General features: G+C 40.4%; 1 protein-coding gene across 5 annotated transcripts in view; it reads left to right on the top strand.

The window, feature by feature from the left end:
• Positions 1-18,150, top strand: part of LOC140478939 (inactive N-acetylated-alpha-linked acidic dipeptidase-like protein 2) — a 950,375-nt gene that overhangs the window by 38,134 nt on the left and 894,091 nt on the right. For 3 of the 5 annotated variants that reach the window (XM_072572597.1, XM_072572592.1, XM_072572595.1), the window contains exon 2: positions 6,168-6,230. The exons of the other annotated variants lie outside the window; for them this stretch is intronic. The gene's annotated coding sequence lies outside the window, so the exon portion shown is untranslated. The remainder of the gene's footprint in view (positions 1-6,167; positions 6,231-18,150) is intronic. 5 annotated transcript variants of the gene reach the window in all.

Raw genomic sequence — 18,150 nt, 5'->3', positions numbered from 1 at the left:
ATAGTAAGGCTTTGGTGAGACCACACCCAGAATATTGTGAATAGTCTTCATCTCCTTGCACTAGGAAGTATGTATGTGCCTCAGAGAATTTACAAGGAAGGCTTACCAGACTAAATTCTGGGATGAGTGTGCTGTCCCTTTAAGCAATAATGGAATAAAACAGACCAATATTCTTTAATGATCCTTAGCCTGAGAGATTACCTCAGTTTCTGATTGAATCATATAAGATTCTTAGAGGGTTCGATGCTGCTTTCTGAGGGGTGAGTTTTTCAAATTGGGTGTGATAGTCTCAGGATAAGTTAACCATTCAGAATTGAGAAGATGAGAAATTTCTTCGCTCAGATAGTAGTGAACCTTTGAAACTCCTTACCTTTTAGAGAACTGCCAGTGCTTCATCACTGAAGACATTTAAGTCAAGGATTGATGGAATTTTGGATACTTAGGGAATCAAGGGATATGGGGATCAACTGGAAAAATGGGGTTGTGAGAGACAAGCACCCTTGATGAAATTTAATTCTGGAATGTGCTCAAGGGGTTATGCGACTTATTGGTGTTCTTTATTCATATGTTCAAATATTAACATCGACAAGTAACTATTCTCATGTCAATGTTATTTGACTCTTCAAAATGACTGGGTTGGCATGGAGGGAACAGATTTTGAAAATGCTGAGCTACTAACTTGATTTATAGAGTGCATAATTAGCATAATGTTCACACTATTTTCTGACAGGGATAAAGTCTCTGTTTGAGACTTCCAACAAAAAAAAAGCTGTCTTTCAACTTTAGCAACAGTTTCCAAATGTTGAATCTAGTTTAAAATTAAAGAAAAATTGACAAATTTAAGTAATTTATCCTTTGGCTCAAATTCAGTGCCATTCTTCTTGTTTCACATCAATTAGGAAGCAGAGAGGCAGATTAACACTTACTGATTCTTTTTATTAGAGATCTGACCCAAATTCAGTAGATTAGTGAACAAAAATAAATTATTGTGGTAATTATCCATATAACCTTAGGGATAAACTAGGAATGTGTTTGATCTGCTGTGAACATGGAAGAGAAATGGTGATACAAATGACATAGTACTGCATTGAACCTTTAAGCCTGGAGGCGTAATTATTTCTTTTTCCCCCTGCTTACTAGTCAAAGACCATTTTGGAGTGCAAAGGTAACCCACTGTAGACAAATCGTTTTCTTGAATCACCTTTGCGTACCACCTCCACTTTTCAACAATTATTAGTAGCTTCTCCTGTTCTGCTCTTTTTGTTTCTCAGCATCATCTAAGTGACCTACTTTCTACTCTCCTGACCTTTTTTGTTTGGCTGATCTATTGACTTCCCTTTTTAGCACCATGTTTGTGGTTATTGTTAATGGTTCCCCCTTCTCCAGTACTGTCCCTGCTCTTTAAATATCTCATCATCTCACCTCTCCTCAGCAAACCCTTGACCCTCTGTCTCCTTGCCAACTGATGTTATGGCTGCGATGGGAAGGACTGCATGGTCTATCTCTTATCGCACTAGTCCATGGGTCACAATATAAAACTAAATGCTTTACCCAATTGCTGATATTAAGCATTTGGGTAAAGCATTTACTTTTTATATTGTGACCCATGGAATAGTGTGATGATATTCAATAAATTTGTAAAGCTTACAAGCAATTTGAAATATGAAAGCCTAAATATCTGCCCTTACAAAGACCCCAATACATGTAAACACACACACAATTTGACTTCTTTTTAGAGAGTCACTTTAGGAAAAAAAAACTAATAGTTTGTATTTAAAGACAAACAGGAGAAGGTGGAATGTTCAGATAGCTGTCAGTCTGATTCTGAGGAAGAGTCACTGAACCCAAAACATTAACTTCTGATTTTTGTCCACAGATGCTGTCCAACCTGCTGAGCTTTTCCAACAACTTATGCTATATAGCACGTCCAGTTCAATTTCTGGTTAATAATATCCCCTTAGACTTTTGTAATTTGTTAAAACTAAATGGTTTGCTAGGCCACCTCAGGTGGCAGTTAAGAGTTCACCACAATGCTGTGTGGTCAGAATCATATGTCGACCAGACCAGGTAATAATGGTAGATTTGCTTCCCTGAAGGGCGTTCATGAACCTGATGTGGTTTTACAACATGGTTTCATGGTCACCATTTGTGAAACTTGTTTTTGTAAATTCTAGATTTGTTAATGAAATTTCAATTCCTTCAGCTGCCAGGGTGGATTTGAACCCTGTTCCCAGAATATTAGCCTAGCTTCCTAGTTTACCAATCCAGTGAGGACTAAATAATGGAGGATCAAATCTGTTATCTTTGGTCTAAAAACATCATTCCTTGACTGCCATTTCCATCCTTGGCAGCTATTTGATGTTGGTCCAACCTGTTCGCAATCTTGGTATTGCAATTGATGCCAAGATTATCATCTGTCCACATACCTGCTCCTTCACTGAGCCTGCCTATTTCTACTTCCATAGCAGAAGGGGTTAAATTTGAAAGGGTTCAGAAAATATTCACCAAGATGTTGCTGTGATTGGAGGGTTTGAGCTATAGGGAGAGGCTGAATCGGCTGGAGTTTTTATTCTGCTGGCTGAAGGGTGACCTTATGGGGGTTTATAAAATCATGAGTGGCATGGATAGATTGAACAGCCAATGTCTTTTTTTTTCCCAGGGTAGGGGAGTCCAAGAGGTTTAAGGTGAGAGGACAAAGATTTAAAAGAGATTTGAGTGGCAATGTTTTCACACAGAGGGTGGTGTGTGCATAGAACAAGCTGCCAGAGGAAGTGTGGAGGCTGGTACAATTGCACCATTTTAAAAGACATCTGAATTGATATATGAACAAGAAGGGCTGAGTGGGATATAGGCCATATGCTGGCAAATGGAATTAGATCAGTTTAGGATATCTGGTTGATACAGACGAGTTGGATTAATGGGTCTATATGACTCCATGGGCTCACTCTGGCCAAATCCTAATCTATACCTTTTTTTTTGCCTATGTACTCCTTATTCCAGAGATTTTGGGACCAGGCTACTACTCCCCACTGCAGAAATTTGTGCTGATCTAAATCTTTGTGGAGTGTATTCCATCACATGTTTGGGTTGTGCATTGTTGACAATAGACAGGCTTTTGTGAGCCACAGAATTTCCAAACACTAATCTGTTCTTTTTAAGCATAGAAGTTTTATGGATTAGTCTAGTTCATTTTCTTGTCAGTAATAATACATTGAGGTTGTAAATGGTTTGTTCCTGTTAGAATAATGACTGCAGAAGGAGAAGGTCAAGCGAATGTGAAGTGTCAGGTAGATAGTGGTGCTACACACAACATCATGAGCTTTGCAGATCTGTGAGAAGTGGTTCAAGTAGTGACACAAAAATGAGGCCATCAAACATGAAGTTGTTTGTTGCATCATGTTACTATGCCTAAGAGGACAAACTAAGCTGAGCATCCAAAAAATGCAATGGGAAGATGAATGATTTTCAGTTCACGCAAGCCTAAACCTTGGACTGATAACCCAATACATGCCAGAAGAGATCTTCAGCCATTCACATGACACAAACCCATTGACTGCTGAACAAATTTGGGAGGAAAAAAAATTATTCTCACAGTGCTTCGATGTCTTTCTGGTGAATATCAGCTTGAACTGGGTGATAGTGTAAGACCAATTCAGTATTTCTCGAAGAGAATTCTGGCTGCTCTTGAGTCCAGCCTGAAAGACAAGATAGATGAGCTGGAAATGAAAAAAATAATCAACAAAGTGACAATTCCTATAGGCCTACTTAGCAGCAAGAAAACCTGGAAAGCGGAGAGACTGTCTAGATCAAAAGGATCTCAGTAAAGCTTTTAAAGATTTCACTCTGCCATGCCAGCCTATCAAGAAATTGTACTGCAACTCGCTAAGACAAAGATTTTGCTACTTTTGATGAAAATGATGGATATCTATGAGTGCAAATGAGTGCTGTTTTCTGACTACGTTTTCAATTCTATTTGTGGAATACAGATGGCTGCAAATGCCATTTGGTGTTTTCACTGCTTCAGTATAGGGTATCAGCATAGCATGAGATAATTCCTGATCTTCCCAGAATGGAAGTAATTGTGGATGACCTGCTCATCGATGGTTGTGGAGAAATGATGGAGGAAATCATCATGGCCTCATTCAGAGTCTGGTGAGACTGCTGGGAGAGATCTCACCAGGTGAAGCTGAACAAGAAAAATTAATATTCAGTAAAGCTGGCATATAGGATACTTGAGTTTTCAGTGTTCAAAAATAATGTGTTCACCAATTAGTAATTGCACTAAGTACCTCCTTGTGCTGGTTAAATCATTCTGGTTGTTTGTTAACAGTTGTTCTTGTGTCCTCCTTCACCAGTCTGATATTTGGTGCTATAAGTAGGTTCCTTGTCTTCCGGTTCTTATGACAGTCTGCTCAATTTAACCAGTATTTTCTTAATTTGGATGTTTTCAGTTTCAGCTTGAGGTCTCCCACATTTACATTGTTAAAAATGTCTCCGGTGGGGAACATTATTTGAAAATGTGCGCTCCAGCATTCCATGGTGCAGCAGTTCCAGATCAAGTAACAGACAGGGAGAGTAAGAAATTAATCTCCCGAACAGCAAGTGGCAGCACGATAGATGCTGACTGTATATTTCATTTGCCTGCCTCTTTTTTTTTCTTCTTCCTGTTGAAAGCATACATCAGCAAAGTTCAGGAGCATCTGTATGATAAATAAATATGTTTTAAATTGATGTAGTAACTTATAAACAGTAAAGTAGGAATAGACCAAAAAAACTAAGGATTTTCAAACATGTTTTCCTTTGTCACATGCATTGCTTTGGTCAGGAAGATGAATAGATGTATTGTTCCAGTGACCTCCCGGAGAGGTTGCAGTATAATTGTTGCTAGGTTTGCAAGAGTAGGCTCAGGTGATCTTCTGCCAAAATTCATTGTAGAGGTTTTTAGCTTTTCCTCCCCTGGATAACTTAGTCCAATGACCCAGCCTCTGACAACTAATGAGGAAAGCCTGGTGTGAACTACAGTTTAACTGGGAGATTAAGTTTAGGTTTATTCATTCAAATGTCATGCAAAAATAAGAAGCTACTCTTATTGCAAAAAAACAAATTGCAATGTTAGAATCGAATAGAATCCCTACAGTGTGGAAACAGGCCCTTTGGCCCAACAAGTCGACAACTACCCTCTGAAGAGTATCCCACCCAAGCCTGTACCCCAACATGTACACCTGACTGCACCTAACCCTGCACATCCCTGAACACTATGGACAATTCAGCATGTCCAGTTCACCTAACCTGCACATCTTTGGACTGTGGGAGGAAACTGGAGCACCTGGAGGAAACCCACACAGACACAGGAAGAATGTGCAAATTCCACACAGACAGTCGCCCGAGGCTAGAATTGAACCCGGGTTTTTGGCGCTGTGAGGCAGCAGTGATAACCAGAGCCACTGTGCTGCCCGAACTAATTAAATTTCCTTGTAATTTGTAGTTGATCTATCAAACATTTTGCAACAAATTTGTACTTTAGAAATGTGTCTTATCTAGTGTAGCATATTTATCTCTCCTTTGTACTGTTTAAACAAAACAAAGCATTTTGTTTGACTATGTAAGATTTTGTTTTGCATCTACTTGTCTCTTTAATATCCACAATATTTGGCTAATATATTTCCATTTGAGACTTAACAATTTGGTTTTAATTATATTACTCTGACAGTATATTTGTATTTTTTCCACATTGAATGGAGAGTTGTTGAATTTATAAAATTTTCCAACAGGTACTGGTACAAACAGTAAGAGAATTAGGCTTTTTTTGAATAATACAAAAACATTTAAGAAAATAAAACAAGTACTCAATGGGTTAATTTGGCTTTTCATAGGGTTAATATTTGCTAAATTATCAGGTTATAAGATTGAAAGCAAAGCCCTTGATCTTTGTTGGTGAAAAGTATTAGATGGCGGTCCTAATGCAGAGTCTCATTAAAGAAGCTGTCAAGACTCCTCCATTTTGCCATCACCTGAGTTATCCTGCAAGGGGCAACTGTCGTTTCTCGTCAGTGTGCTATAAAAGAGGCATTTACAAATAAATGAAAAACGTCACATTCAATATCACTCTTTAAAGCTTACAGCGTGTCAGCTATGCCACAAACTGCCCTTGTTGCTTTATATTTCAGGTTTCGCAGTCTTCAGTGGTCAATAGGCTTTGACTGGATGGAGTACCTTACATTTTATTAGAGGTAGGCTCCCTGACAATTGCCTTTTATTAATATATTATAATTATTCATATTACCACTGTCAATTGTCAGACATGCTGATTTGCATGGTTGGTATATCAACCCTACAACCCACAACAAATTATTGTAGAGTTTTTTTTGTATGGGGGACCTTCATTTCAAATAAACTTTTGTTAAAATTTTATGTTAATTTATAAGTAATTTTAACTGTACTTTTAAAGTAGTTTTTTCAATATGTTCCCATCACCTCCTGAAGTGGGTCTCCTCCACGAACTTGCCTAAGTGCTGATTTTCTAAATGTGAACCTTGATTTTGGAGCAGGGATAGTGGGGAGAGCTGGAATGATCAAAGCTGAGAGAAAACCTTCACTTGAGCATTACACACGTTCAGTTTCTAACTGGGGCAATTGTTAGCTGTCAGAAATAATAATAATAGTTGATCGCTCAAATTCCCACCTGAGAATCTTCTTATATATAACATGCAGCAGTTACTTCAGGACAGACTGTCCCAGGTGGTTAATACAGGTAATCATGATTCTTATTCATTGTCCTGGAGTTTGGAAGTATTTGAATCTTCTGTAAAACTATGCAGATCTGTGGAGTAGTATTGATATGCAGCAGCAAATTTGTCACATCTGAGTTGCACGCAGAGTTTAATTGTATGCTGCAAAACATGAGTGCTATGTAATTCTGTGAGAAGTTAAACAGCTTATTAATTTCTTTTTTAAATTCAGGTCTATGTTCTAAAGTTTAAATAGATGTTTAAATTTGGCACAAATTGCTTGTCATTTTTGTGTTAAAAGGCAAGGTAGTAAAATATTCTAATTAAAACAAACAGTAATGTATCTACATTTGTATTTCTACAGTTGCATTCAAAAGTATTGTATTCTTCCATTGCTTTAACTCTTACCTCACTGTTTAATATTTGCTTATGGTTTGAAAAGGCGCATGATCGCATTCGTATGCGACAAGGTAGTGGAGGCATAGCTGATTTTTCTCAGGATCTTCGAAAAATAATATCACAACTGTGAATCACAGAATCCCTTCAGTGTGGAAGCAGGTCACATCGCCCCACCAATGAGTACCCTGCTCACAGCCACACACCGTGCTGAGGGATGTTGAGAGTGATGGAAGAGTGTCCTGAAGGGAATGATCCCTGCGGAAGGCGGACAATGGAGGGGAGGGGAATATTTGTTAGGTGGTGGCATCCTGCTGGAAGTGGTGGAAATGGTAGCTGATCTTAAAGTAACAGTGCTGAATGTGGAATGTTAGTCTCCAATTTTCTCAGGGAGGCATAAGGAATGTCAGATTTTGTGAATGGTTATACTCTAACAGTTTAATTCCAAGATCGAATGAAGTTGAGGGGTCTAGAAGCTATCTAATTAGCACTTACGCCTGGATATAGAGGCCATGTGATTCATATTACTGCGGGTGGCTCAGTGGCTTTGCAGCGCCAGGGACCTGGGTTTGATTCTATCCTTGGGCAACTGTTTGTTTGTGTGGAGTTTGCGCATTCTCCCCATATCTGTGTGGGCTGCCTCCGGGTGCTGCAGTTTCCTCCCACAGTCCAGATATGAGCAGGCTAGGTGGGTTAGCTATGGGAAATGAAGGTTTATAGGGATAAGATAGTGGGGTGGGGCAGGGTGGGATGCTCTTTGAAGGATTGGTGTTGACTCAATGGAGCGAATGGCCTGCTTCCACACTGTAGGGATTCTATGACTTATTGATTTATCTTTGTTGCATGTACCAAGATACTGTGAAAAGTATGGTTTTGCGTGCTATATGAGCAGATCGTACCATACAAAGTGCATCAGCGTAGCAGAACAGAGGACAGATTACAGTGTTACAGCTGTAGAGATGATGCAGAGAGAGAGATCAGAATTAAAGTTTCAGAGGTCCTTTTCAAAAGTCTGATAACATTGGGGAAGAACCAATTCTTGAATTTGTTCATATGTGTATTTATATATCTTATTCTGGCCGATGAATGAGGGTGGAAGAGGTTATAACTGGGGAGGGAGGATTCTCTGATTTATATTGGCTGCTTTCCAAAGGCAGCGGGAAGTATAGATAGTCAATGATGGAGAGCTGGTTTGAGTGATGGACTGGATGTGTTCATGACTCTGTAATTTCTTTCAGTCTTGGGAAGAGTGCTTGCCATACTGCACTGTGGTACATCCAGATAGGATGATTTCTATGGTGCATCCATTAAAATTGGTATGAGTCCTCATGCACATGCCAAATTTCCTTAGCCCCTGAGGAAGTAGAGATATTGTGCTTTCTTGACAGTCACGTCGAGGTGGGTGGACCAGGGCAGATTGTTGGTCATCATCACTCCCAGGAGCTTGATGTTCTCGACCATTTCCACCTCAGCACCACCGATGCCGACAGAGACGTGCCCTTGAGTCCACTTCTTTCTGAAGTCAGTGACCAGTTCCTTCATGATTGTTGTCTTTACGCTATGCTGCTAAGCACTCAATCTCCTTCCTGTATTCTGCCTCGTCATTGGTTAGATCCGACCTACAGCGGTGGTACCATCAGCAAATTGTAAATGGAGTTGTAGTGGAATTTGAAGAATTTGAGGGGAAAGAAAGGAAAATCGTTCATATACTTCTGAAGAGAGGTTACTGGACCTGAAACATTAACGCAGGTTTCTCTTGACAGATACTGCTGGATCTGCTGAGTTTTTCCAGCAATTTTGGTTTTTGTTGCTAATATAGTATTATTGTTTGGAAACAGAACAGTAAATTAAGTCCCACCAGTTTGGAAAATCTGTCCATATTGGATTAAACATCTGCCATAATAATTGTTCTATTACGAATCCACTTCATAACAAAACATTGAAAAATACAAATTCCTAGAAAGCATCAATAATGTAATCTCTGATTTTGTTTCAATACATATAGAGAAATTAACCTGTATATTTGATCTTTTCTGGAATCTTTAATTTTTAAAATTGTTTTGCCATATATATTTGCTTGCTTTCTATTTCTGAGCATTTTTCTACACATTTTCTGACTGCAACTAATTCGGAAGTGAACTTCCTTCTATGTGTACAAAGTCGTCATCTTCCCTCCTTTTACAAAATATATTTGTGCACATACCCCCTCCCCCATGCCTTTAGTTCAACTATGGGACTGTTGTGTGCATGGATTAGCACATGATAACATGTGATGCAGAGTGTGCTGCTAAGCCCTGTGTTTCTTTAAAAAATTGATTTTTTGATTAGCTTCAGACTGTGATCTCACAAGTGAGTCTTTAACATAAGAGGGAAATTAATCACCTATGTCTTAAGTTTCTTAAATCCTAAAAAAAAGACCAATTTATGGTTGCATTTTCTGTTGCGTGTATACTGACTACTGATTATTGTTGCTCTTGTCGTGCACCTGATTCCTTATATTTACGTAATAATACAAGATTGCAAAGTAAGAGATAGCAAAGAAGGTGGGGACAATATTCCTTGTAGAAGTTTGGATTTTAATGCTGGGAAAATGACACAAACTAAAGATATGAGCTTTTCTTGTATTTGCATCCGTGGCAAACTGGTTATGCTGTTTAATGCACTTCATTTGAATATAAGGAGTAGCTTTTTATTTCATGTTCTGTAGTTTGTGCAGTAACTCTGGCGTGACTTTAAAAATGCAGGTATTAATCAATATTAACTTTGAACATTAAATATCATTATTTAGATTAAATTTAGTACTTTGATATTGAAATTCAATATATTCTAAACCAATGTGAGTCACACAAGTATAGAATTAGTTGATTTTTTTTCTTGTCAGAACCTAATTGTGTTTTAATTTAATGAAGATGCAGCATCCGTCTCATGCTAAGACAATGAACAGGAACACCAGCAAATCTTAGTGAGAAGTAATTGATGCAGATGTATTTTTAGTGGAAAATATTCAGAATGTGTTTTAATGAATATACAAAAGCATATGATGAGACGGTCTCTTCATTATGTAAGGTCATTGGTGAATAGTGTATCTTGAGGCAAGTGCTCTGGACACTTGCTACACAATCTTGTTAATTATAGCTACAATATTGACAGGCCAAACAGCACAGTTCAAAGTGACTGAACTGAAGAAAAAGCTTCACCGTAACACAAATAATAAGTGATTTGATGATGTTGGGTGACAATTTCTAAGAGGATAGGTACCTCTTTTTTTGCTTCATGGGCAAACAGAATCTCAGTTTAAAACCTCATGCAGTCGTGAATTTTTGAGAAGATTTGTAGCTCAAGACTCACGCTAAAACATCCACTCCACCCAAGAACTCCTGAAGACTATCAAAGACACTAAGGTAGAAGAGGATGAAATAATGGTCTCCTTTGTAACAGCCCTGTTCACATCAATCAACATCAACCTGGCCAAGGAAACGCTAACTATACTATTAGAAGACATAAAGACACATACACCAAACACCACTAACTTCATCAGCAAGGACAATATCGTCAAGCTAGTGGACCTCTGCCTTACCACCCACTTTACCTTCAACAACAAAACCTACATCCAAACCAATGGAACACCCATGGGACCTCTGATATTGTCAGGGTTATTAGCAGAGAGAGTAATGCAGAGACTCGAGCAAATAGCTCTGCCAACCATCCAACCCAAACTTTGGTCCTCAACGTGGATGACACCTTTGTTGTCACTAGACAAAACAAATTAGAGGAAACCTTCAAGACTATCAATACTGCCCTTACTGGCATAAAAATTCACTAAAGAGGAGGAAAACAACACCAAACTGCCATTCCTAGATGTCGTAGTAGAGTGAACAGCCAATGGGGAACTTCAAACCAGTGTCAACAGGAAAACAACATATGGACCAAATAATGGACGACTGAAGCAATCACTCCAACATCCACAAATGAAACTGCGTCAAAACATTATTCCAACAAGCCACCACACACAGAACAGAGGAACTACGCAGAGCAGAGGAAATTCACCTATACAGTGTATTTTAAAAAAGAATGGGTACTCAATGAATACAGTCCACAGATTTCTCAGCAACAAACCCAAAGAAGCAGACAAAACTCATCCAGTAACTCTAACCGCTCTCCCCTACATCAGACATCTTGGAAATGATTGCTAGACTACTCATACCCCTTGGCATCATGGTAGCCCACAAACCCACCAACACACTAAAACAGTAGCTAATGAACTTGAAAGACCCCATACAGACAACAAGCAAAACTGATGTCATTTACAAAATACTGTGCAAGGACTGTAACAAATACGACATTGGACAAACAAGCAGGAAACTAGCCACCAGGGTACATGAACATCAACTTAGCCACAAAACAACATGACCTTCTTTCTCACTGGTATTCTTACATACGGATGAAGAAGGACGCCACTTTGACTGGGACAACACATCCATCCTAGAACAAGCCAAACGGAGACATGCACGAGAATTCCTAGAACCGTAGCGTTCCAACAAACGCATTGACTTGGACCCCATTTACCACCCCCTGCCGGGGGAAAAAAACAGAAAATGACATCTCGATAGGAAATGGCATCCCCAACCCAAAGAAAGCCAAACCTTTTAAATAGGAAGCAGGAAGCATCAGCAGTGCTTCATCCAGAGGCTCACTGATCATGTTACCTGATATGACGAAAGGTCTGAAAACGAACTATCCAGCTTAGCGAGCAAACCTACATCCAGAGACTCCTCCAATAGACAGCACCTACAATTAAAGCAGCATTCCCTCGCCATTGCACTGAAGTGTCAGTTTAAATCATTCTGCTCCAGCTTTTAGGAGAAACTCGAATCCATAAACCTTTTGGTTCAATAAGAAGGCAACCACTGAGCTGTGGCCAATTGATAGTTTTAATTTTGACTATTTTTGCTGTTGCAGATATTGATGAAGATTATGGTCCAATAATGCAAAGGTTAACATCCAAAACTTTATCTGAAGCAAAAAATGAGATTTTAGTTGACACATAAAGTTAAGTCTATAGTTTATACACAAACAATCATCCAGTGTGACCTAAGTGAAGTTGTGAATATTAGGCACTCCCAGCTGCATGTACTAGAATACTACAATGTAGTACAGGATGCAGGCTGTTCTGGTGAATTTGATGACTGCCGCGTTTGTCTTCTGGGGATCTGAACTCTGCACAGCCCCAACATATGTGGGCCACCTGCTTCTGTTGTTGGGGCTTATTAAAATGTTGGTGTCACTATCAAAGAAGTGGAGGTGCTGGTGTTGGATTGGGGTCAGCAAAGTTAAAAGTCACACAACACCAGGTTATAATCCGACAGGTTTATTTGGAAGGACTAGCTTTTGGAGCCCTGCTCCCTCAAGTAGCTGTGGAGCAGGATCACAAAACACAGAATCTACAGCAAAAGATTACAGTGTCATGCAACTGAAATGATGTATTGAATTGGAGAGACCGAGCATACGCTACGACAATGGATGAATGGACACTGTGCAACAATCACCAGATGGGATGTACCCTCCCTGTTGGAGAACACTTCAGTGGTCAGGCCAAGCAGAGGTTGATAGCAAAGTTTGGTACCCTTGGGGATGGCCTCAACTGGGACCTTGGGTTCATGTCACATGACCGATCTCTCGCTCTCTTCCCCTCCCTCTCTCTTCCCCTCCCTCTCTCTTCCCCTCCCCTCACAGGTGTATACTTTATTGCAGTCACTCAAACACTCTACCAAGCATGCACAAATGCAAACGCACTTGTGTGCAGATTCACTCTCTCCCTCATGCGCGCACACACACACGTTAATGGGTGAATTTGCTTTTGCAGAATTGTATTTGCTATTTGGCACAAGATGCACCTCCAGTGGCTGCAGGCAGTCATTTTTCCACCTACCCGTGCTTGAGCACCTGTTGAGAATTCCAGGCATCGCAGACCCGATTTGCTTTTTCTCAGTTCTTCAATAATAAATGACTACAGTTACTATTGCTTCCAATCACTACTCCTGCATCTCTGTGCTCACCAAATTGTGTCATCCTTTCTAACTGCTGACTGACCATGGAGCTCTGCTGGAAGGGTACTGTGCATCACATTGCTCATATCTGCTAGCTGCCAAGGTTGACAGATTCTGCTCACATTTGGTACCTTCTATACAACTAGGACTACAAGCTTCACGTGATGAAGCTCCATTTGGTATACCAAATCACACCACATCTTACAATAATATTCATGTGAATTTCCTGGGGCTGTTGAATTCCCCCTTTGGCCGTGAGCTGTGCCTTCTTTGCAAACTTCTCGGTCTGGTTCTGTCCATGATCGAGCACCTCTGTCCATGTGCTTGCTGCCTGAACAAGCACCTCCAGGGCAATATCTAAGCCTGGGAACTAGCTGTCTTTTAACCAAAGCCTGTCTTCAAAAACATCCATTGTTTTGCTTTCCTTCCAATTACCTCCTGTGGTTATGTGCTTCCACTTCCCCCACTTTTAAATATGTCTCTTTTGCTTCAGTTGTCAGGACTTCTACCACCTCTTATCGGTTGGTTTTTGCTGCTGCTTGCTCATATGGAACTATATAAGCTACTGCATTTTGAACTGATTAGAGGAAAGAAAGAGAAGTATTGTAAGATTGAAAAGCAAACATTACTGCTCTTGAAGAAAATTGTCTGAACTCTGTAGATCATATTTATCCAGTACCACAACCAAATTAGACAAGCTCTCTCATTCCATTTATACTGGCATTTGGTATTAGCGAAGAGTCTGATAAGCAGCATTTGTTTAACATAAAGATTGCATGACATTTTCCTGCCAAATCAATTCTGATTTTAAATAAACCTGCCTCTGGAATTGGCTTCATGTTGTATTGATCCTGTGTAAACTAGGCATGCCTGAAACAGCCCACAATTTTCCATTAGTTTTAATGGTAGAAAGTACTTGCACTTTAATACCCCACGCCTTTAATTTCTCTGTCCTTTGGAAGACCATCTTCTCACTTAGCTCATTGCAGAGATTTATCTAAATGAGTTGTCAATCAAAGTTAGCATAGATCAAAATGCAATCTTTACTGATGTGGAAACTTCAAGAACCTCAATGTTTGTTTGCTTTTTTTTAAATTAAATTCAGGGTTTGGAGTTTAATTAGCCAAAACTCATTCAAGCAGTGGTTAAAATGCTTAGACTTGCTTCCAGCCTTCTTACCTCAAATCATCTTAGCATGCAAAAATTAACCTGTCATTAGTGCCCTGCTTTGTGTCCTCTTCCACCAATAAGGCTTTAATTGTTTGCTAAAAATCACAGAACCACCTGATGAAGGAGCAGCGCTCCAAAAGCTAGTGCTTCCAAATAAACCTGTTGGACTATAGCCTGGTGTTGAGTAATTCTTATCTTTGTGCACCCTACTCCATCCCCTCGCCTCCAAAACTTAACTGCTTGCAAATATATTCAGTGATTTCCCATTGTTTGTCAATTAACATTCCCAATACCATAACAGCCTGAATTGCATGTATGCTGGTTTGAAATCAGAAATATGTATTCAACTGATATTTCACCTCTTATAAGTTGAATCTTACATAATTTACATCATATAAATTAATACAGAATCTTTTATCAGCTATATAGATGCACATCCCAAAATATTGTGAAGATATGTATAAAGTGTACAATATCTATGATGACCAACATAAATCTCGAGAGAACAGAACGATTCTGCTCTCCTGATGAGCCATGTAGCTTTTTTTTTTGAGCCCTGACAGTCGACAAAGATGTAATGCAAAGAGACTTGAGATTTTTATGTACCAGCCAGTTCAAGTATGTTAAAACATTTCATTCTGCTGAGCACGTAGCTCATCTGAACCAAGTAAACGCATATTTTTAAAACAGAAACATATTATACTCATATTATCAATGAGAGTGTTTTAACATCCTAACCATTAGGAAAACACAACACTAGACATCAGGCAGGGAATGAAAGGAAACAATATTGAGGGATCTGGCCAGTGGCTAAAGAAATGACCTTCCATGGATGAATGGTGGAGTTCAGGTGAAAACCGGCAGTCTGGAACAAAGGTGAAAAAACAAAGGAAGAGCTGCAAAACAGGAAGAACCATTGTAATAATAAACAATACAGTTTGAAGATCAAAAACTAGATTGACAATTTTGAAGATACATTGCTGAAATACAGAGCCTATAGTTATATTTATCTATAGTTGCTGACAGAGGTTGGGAAGACTGGTGTTTGGTCAATGGGTCGTCTTTTGGTTCTTAAATTCAGCCCAGAAATCGGATCCTGCTTCCAGGTTTCCTGACCAATCCAAGAGACTGGGCAAAATAAGGCGCTGAATTTGTTAAAGGAAGGAATCTCATTGAAAAAGGCTTTGGCAGGGATCAGAACAACTAAACTGAGGCTTCAGAGTCACAAGAATGGAATATCGACTGAGAAAACTGACCATATCTTGATGAACATTTTTCTGTGTGTATGGGGGAACTGAAATGAAATGATTTGTCCCAAGGGTGGATGAAGAGACCAGGCAAGCAGGTATAGATGGAATAAACAATGCGAAACAATGCCCCAAGAGTTCAATGAATTCATGAAGTCGGGTACAGTGAGTGCCATGATGCTTTTTAGGTCGTATCCTCACAGTGTGGCTTTCCCAGCATTCTCCTACATAAAAATTCCTCAGATTACCCCCCCCCCCTCCCCGTTTGTAGCTTCACTTATTCCTTTCTCTCCAGGCACATCCTGTCACCCAAACAACCAACACTTGTGCACATCTGCAACTTTTGTCCCATCTCACACGTCCTCAACAAGTGTTGCTCTTCCCTCATCTGCAGGCAATCTGTTTCTCAATCTCACTGCTTTCTTTACCAGCAGGAGAGAACATCTAGGGATCCATGAGATTGTCAATATCAGTAATTACCGGTCAGGGGACTCTGAGACACTGTTGCAGATGGAGATCTGATTCTCTGTTTGTCAGTCGCCTATTGGGGATTTGGCCTCCCTTGAATTTATTTTCAGTGTCCATCTCTTTTTAAACTGTGATTTATTATGAAACTGAAAAGAACACCGCTTTTAGTACTGTTGATTTTGCTGGTGCTGCTCCTCTTGATCCTTATCAATGATGTCAACTAAGCTGCACAAGCTGTTCCCATAACATGGGAAAGGCTGACGACAGGGAAATGCAGATCAAAGTGAGTGAACATTAGAATCATTAGAATAGTTGTAGCACAGAATAAGAGGATTCAGTTTGTGTTGTCTCTGCAAGACCAATTTACCCAGTCCCCTTCTATCACCCCTTCATTTTTATCTGTAGCTCTACAGTTTTTGTTCTTTTCTTGGGCACTGCATTCCAGATCCCTATCTTTTGCTGTATCAAAATGTTTTCCTTATATGACCTTTGCTTCCACAAAATACATTGGCGATACCTGTCAAGCAACAGAGCACAACCCGAGAGGAGATGCTGTGTGCAGCAGCCTCTTCAGCTAGGCAAGACCACAGCCGATCAGTTTTCCCAGCCCTGCCCATTTCATTGAACAAGTAGTCCCCTTTGGGCACGTGCCTGTTTGACCCTGGCACGTTCCACTCGACTCTGGAAACCGATTTGCTGGCTGTTGAAGTGACAATTCTGGCTTAAATCCTGAGTTAGTTGCATCTTTACTGACCTGACAGCTGAGATAGAGTTACATATTTGCCTGCAATTTCACTCCCTATTACCAAATTAAACATCAATGTGGTTGTCCGTAGGAAAAAGCCAGTTTAAACAAAACAACATTTCTTGGAAATGACAATACTGGTTGAAATTTATTGAAATGTATGCACGATGTGTTGGACAAATACATCTCATTCACCGGTTTTACTGTTTTTTCTTTCTTCTTGGTGGGATAGTGTCCGGATTGATCCCAGTGTGACTTTTAATCTCTTTAATCACGCCCCCATACTCTTCAACCACCTCAACCAGCTTGCCCACTTCAGTTAAAAAGGGCGAAAGTGAGGACTGCAGATGCTGGAAACCAGAGTTTAGATTAGAGTGGAGCTGGAAGAGCACAGCAGGTCAGGCAGCATCCGAGGAGCAGGAAAAACAACTTTTTGGGCAAAAGCCCTTCATAAGGAATGGAGGCAAGGACCCTCCAGGGTGAAGAGATAAATGGGATGGAGGTGGGGGAGGGGGAGGGTTCTGGGGAGAAGGTAGCAAAGAGTACAATGGGTAAATGGAGGTGGGGATGAAGGTGATAGGTCAGAGGGGAGGCTGGAGCAGATAGTTGGGAAGGGAAATTGGCAGGTAGGACAAGTCATGAGGACACATCTCCGGGACACCTGCACCAATCAACACCTCGCAGAGCGCTGTAGGGAACATCTCTGGGACACCTGCACTAATTAAATGCCTGGCCCCAACACCTCATCTTCACTATGGACATCCAATCCTTCTACACCTCCATCCGCCATGGCCAGGGCCTCCAAGCCCTCCGTTTCTTCCTCTCCCAACGTTCCCAACATTACCCTTTCACTGACACACTCATTCATTCGTTTGGCTGAACTGGTCCTCCCCCTTAATAATTTCTCCTTTGAATCCTCCCACTTCTTCCAGACCAAAGGGGTAGCCATGGGCACCCGTATGGGCCCCAGCTATGCCTGTCTCTTTGTCGGCTACTTGGAACAGTCCATCTTCCATAGTTACACCGGCACCACTCCCCACCTCTTCCTCCGCTACATTGATGACTGTATCGGCACCACCTCGTGCTCCCGCGAGGAGGTTGAGCAGCTCATCAACTTCACCAACACATTCCACCCCGACCTTAAATTCACCTGGACCGTCTCTGACACCTCCCTCCCCTTCCTGGACGTCTCCATCTCCATTAATGATTACCGACTTGACGCTGACATTTTTTACAAACCCACTAACTCCCACAGCTACCTGGATTACACCTCTTCCTACCCTACTTCCTGCAAAAATGTCATCCCATATTCCCAATTCCTCTGCCTCTGCCGTATCTGCTCCCAGGAG

The sequence above is a fragment of the Chiloscyllium punctatum genome, chromosome 6 (genome assembly GCF_047496795.1).
Source record: "Chiloscyllium punctatum isolate Juve2018m chromosome 6, sChiPun1.3, whole genome shotgun sequence".
NCBI lineage: Eukaryota > Metazoa > Chordata > Chondrichthyes > Orectolobiformes > Hemiscylliidae > Chiloscyllium > Chiloscyllium punctatum.
Note: the sequence above shows the minus strand (reverse complement) of the source record. Positions and strands in the feature narration are given on the sequence as shown.